This window comes from Miniopterus natalensis, chromosome 17 (assembly GCF_054644295.1).
Source record: "Miniopterus natalensis isolate mMinNat1 chromosome 17, mMinNat1.hap1, whole genome shotgun sequence".
Classification (NCBI taxonomy): Eukaryota; Metazoa; Chordata; class Mammalia; order Chiroptera; family Miniopteridae; genus Miniopterus; species Miniopterus natalensis.
In genome coordinates this window covers 2,848,355-2,852,943 of record NC_142097.1, presented here as the reverse complement: position 1 = coordinate 2,852,943, position 4,589 = coordinate 2,848,355, and the positions used below count along the sequence as shown (strand labels likewise).

The following is a 4,589-nucleotide window of genomic DNA, read 5'->3' as shown; positions in this document are numbered from 1 at the left end:
CTCTTTTTATAAAAGAATTTTGTCTTGCTTAGCTTGTTTTTAGTTCTGTTTTGGTTACTTGCTTTGTTTTGTTTTATCCTTGCTTCTAATATCAAGACTTTCTTGATATCCCTGCTTAATGACTGGGACTTTATCATTATAACCAAGTTTACTGCTTTCCTCTATAGTTTCCCCCAAATCTCTTACCGGACTCCCTCTCTGCCTGGGCTATATCTCTCTTTCTCCTCTCGATCCATTGGCATAACTTTTTTTTCTTTTTCTACTTTTCTTTCATTCTTTCATTATGCTCCCTTCTGTCTTCCTGTCCAATTGTTAGTTTCTCTTATTCTCTTTATTGTATCTTTGTTTTCTCATTTTCAGCTATTATCCTATTCCTATTCTCTCCCTTAATTTTTTGCTGGCCCTTCTATCAGAATCTTTTCTCTGCTTCTGTTATCTCCCAGTAGCTTCTCTATTTTTTACGTTTTAGTTTATTATAATTTTCTAAATTTTCACCAGTCTTAACAACAATATACATCTCTCTCTAAGTGTTACTTTTCTTTCTTTCTTTTTTTTTAAGCATTTTGTGTGTGTGTGTGTGTGTGTGTGTGTGTGTGTGTTCTCCCTTCACTCTCCCAGTTCTACTTTCACTTGGATTGTTTTCACTGTGACTGTCAAGATATTTTGTAAGATATCTCTTGTTTCCTGGAAGTTTAGTTGGGTATTGTCCTGCCTTGCCAGCACCCATACAACAGTTTACATGACGAGGTTGGGGCTGAGATACAGTTAGCCAACCTGAGAGGAGGGCCCTCCCAAGGACTGATCAACGACAATCTAGACCCAACCACAACAGGAAAACATAAAGAAACCACAAAACGGACACCCACAAGAGGGACACGCCTAGAGCAAAGAGCTCAGAAGTATAAGGAAAACACACCTCTGGGCTCCACTGGACCCACAAGGCAAAATCCCATCCCAAAAAACTGGGAGACAGCAAATATATCTAATATATAGATACAAACACTAAGACCTACCAAAATGAGGAGACAAAGAAACAACCCCCAAATTAAAGAAAAGGAAAAATCACCAGAAAAAGACTTTGATGAGATGGAGTTAAGCAAGTTATCAGAAACGGAGTTCAGAGTATTGATGATGAAGATGTTCAAGGAACTTAAGAAGACACTAGATGATAAGATCGAGGACCTTAGTGAAAACATGAAAAAAGAGATACATACCATAAACAAAACTCAGAGATAAAGAATGCTGTATCTGATATCAAGAATGCCCTGGAAGGAATTAAAAGCAGGCTCAATGAAGCAGAGGATAGAATAAGTGACTTAGAAGACAAGGTAGAAAAAAAATCACACAATCAGAGCTGCAAAAAGAAAAAACACTTAAAAAGCATGAGGACAATCTAAGCGAGCTTTGGGACAACATGAAGTGAAACAACATTCGCATTATAGGAGTGCCGGAGGGGGAGGAAAGAGAGCAAAAAATAGAGAACTTGGTGGAGGAAATAATGACAGGAAACTTCCCTAGGCTGGCGAAGGAGAAAGCCACACAAGTTCAGGATGCACAGAGGGTTCCAAACAAGAGAGACCCAAAGAGACCCACTCCAAGACACATCATAATTAAAATGGCAAATGTCAAGGACAAAAAGAAAATATTAAGGGCTACAAGAGAGAGACAAGCAGTGACCTACAAGGGAACCCCCATAAGGCTGACAGCTGATTTCTCAACAGAGACTCTTCAGGCCAGAACGGAGTGGCATGAAGTTCTGCAAGTAATGAAAAGCAAGAACATGCAACCAAGATTGCTTTATCCAGCAAGGCTATCATTTAAATTTGAAGGTGAAATAAAAAGCTTCCCAAACAAAAAAAAGCTAAAGGAGTTCAGTACCACTAAACCAGCATTGCAAGAAATGCTAAAAGGACTGCTTTAAGAAAAAGAAGGAATAGTGAGAGAAAGGTACATCAGCATAAAGGGGGAAAATGGAATTAAATAAGTTTATATCAATAGTAACCTTAAATGTAAAAATGGAATAAATGGTCCAATCAAAAGACATAGGGTAGCTGAATGGATAAGAAAACAGGACACCAATATATGCTGTCTACAAGAGACCCACCTGAGAGCAAAAGACTCACACAGGCTAAAAGTGAAGGGATGGAGTAAAATATTCCAGGCTAATGGAAAGGAAAAGAAAGCTGGAGTAGCAATTCTTATTTCTAGCTTCCATGTGTTTGTGTGTTTTTCAGTTTTTTTCTTGAACTGACTTTTAGTTTCATACCATTGTGGTTGGAAAAGATGCTTCGTATCATTTTTATCTTCTTAAATTTGTTGAGATTGTTTTGTGTCCTAACATATTGTCTATCCTAGAAAATGTTTCATCTGCACTTGAAAAGAGTATATGCTCTGCTGCTTTGGAGTGAAATGCCCTGAAAATACCAATTAAATACATATGATCTAGTGTGCCATTTAAGGTGGCTGTTTCCTTGTTGATTTTCTGCCTGGAAGATCTATCCATTGATGTCAATTGGATTTTAAAGTCTTTTACTATGATGGCATAACTGATGACCTCTTCCTTTATGTCCATCAAGATTCGCTTGATATATTTAGGTGCTCCTATCTAGGGTGCAGAAATGGTTACAAGGGTTACATCCTCTTGTTGAATTAGTCCCTTTATTAGTATACAGTGTCCTTATCTGTTCCTTATTATAAATTTTGCTTTAAAGTCTATTTTGTCTATATAAGTATTGTTATCCCAGGTTTCTTTTCCTTTCCATTTGCATAAAATATCTTTCCCATCACTTTACTTTCAGTCTGTGTGTGCTGTACACAGCGTATATATATATATTGCTCTTGTTTTCTTATCCATTCAGCTACACAAAGTCTTTTGATTGGAGCATTTAATACATTTACATGTAAAGTGATCACTGAGAGGTACGTAATTATTCCCATTTTATTATTCATATGTATGTTTTTTTGTTGTTGTTGTTACTTTCTTCTTCATAAAAAAAGTCCCTTTAACATTTCTTGTAATACTGGTTTGGTGGTGATGAACTCCTTTAGTTTTTTAGGGAAGTTCTTCATTTGCCCTTCAATTTTAAATTATAGACTTCCTGAGTATAGTCTTCGCTATAGATCCTTGCTTTTCATCACTTTGAATATTTTATGCCAATCCCTAGCGTCCTGAAATTTTTCTGTTGAGAAACCAGCTGACAGCCTTATGGGAGCTCCCTTTTAGGTAACTAACTGCCTATCTCTTGCTGCTTTTAAGATTCTCTCTTTAACTTTTGCCATTTTAATTATGGTGTGTCTTGGTGTAAGTCTCTTTAGGTTCATCTTGTTTGGGACTCTCTGTGCTTCATGGACTTGTGTGTCTTTTTTCCTCACCAGGTTAGGGAAGTTTTCAGTCATTATTTTTTTATTTATTTATTTTTTGCCCTGGAAGAAAAAAGGGTTCACCTTTATTTTTTCCAACACCTTAGATTGAGTAGATTACCTTTCATCATATGCTAACAGCCCAGCACAGAACAAGTTCACTCTGGCTTTTGATTCTGTTCACTGAGCCATCACAGACCTTTTAACAGCTTTCAGTGAAGGAGTGGCTTTAAAATGTCTTAAACTGTAAACCCTCCAGAATCTCAAGGTGGGTCCAGGTCCCCTCTGTGCATCAGCACAAGGCCCACACCAGGGCGTCAGTGTGACAGACAGAGACACGCGGACTATCTCTGCAGGTAGATGCCAGGCATGCTCTGCACACACCCAGTGTGGGGGGGGGTTGGCTTGGTTTCTGACATGCCCCAGCTTCGGGCTACTGGGCTTCCTGCTTCCTCAAAAGGCATCCCCGGTCTCCGGGAGAACACACAGGCCCCAGGTTCCCTTGGACAAGGCTAGGCCCAGCATGTGTGCCTGGTTGCCAGGATCTGGGAGGCAGCACATCAGAGGCCGTCTGTTGCTAGAGGCCCACGTTGAGGCCAGCGAGGCTTGTTCCACATGGCAAGGGCCCCAGAAGTATCCAGGGGGCTGTGCCAGTGCCAAGGGCCCAAGCAGGGATGTCCAAGGGTGCAGCAGCTCTAGGTGGCTGCCCAGGGCAGAGGGTGGTGGGCAAAAAGCCAGGGGCGTATAGACAGCTCCAGAGAAGGGGATGTTCAACTGTGAGTCCTGCAGTTGGTGTTTGTGTTTCATTCGTCAATTTTGAAACCAGGTTTTTATCTGCACCTCCGAAAGCCCCATCTTCTGGGCCAGCCTCCGGCACTCCAGGGGGCCCAGGTATCTGTGGTGCTGGAACAAGCTCTCCAAGGTGCTGACCTGCTCCCCCGTGAAGGCAGCGTGGGCGTGGGGAGGCCGAGTGCTGTCTGCCTCCTTGCTGGACCCAGTCGTGGATGTCCCTGGAACAGACACAGCTGAGGACTTCACCTCCTCCATGCCCACGGTTTGAGGGGGTTCCCCACTGCTGGGCACCCTGGCTGGGGCAGAGAGGCTCCCCCAGAAGACCTCAGTTGGTCTGGAGGTGTGCAAGGGCCCTGCGTGGCTGCTCTGAGCCAGTCCTCAGAGCCAAAGCTGGAGATTGGCTTTTGGCTATGGGGCATGGCAGAGGAGGGAGGCAT

At 41.9% G+C, this 4,589-nt stretch overlaps 1 pseudogene; it reads right to left on the bottom strand.

Moving 5' to 3' along the window:
* Nucleotides 1–3,813: 3,813 nt before the first annotated feature.
* LOC148091176 (homeobox protein VENTX pseudogene) lies at nt 3,814–4,589 on the bottom strand (annotated as a pseudogene).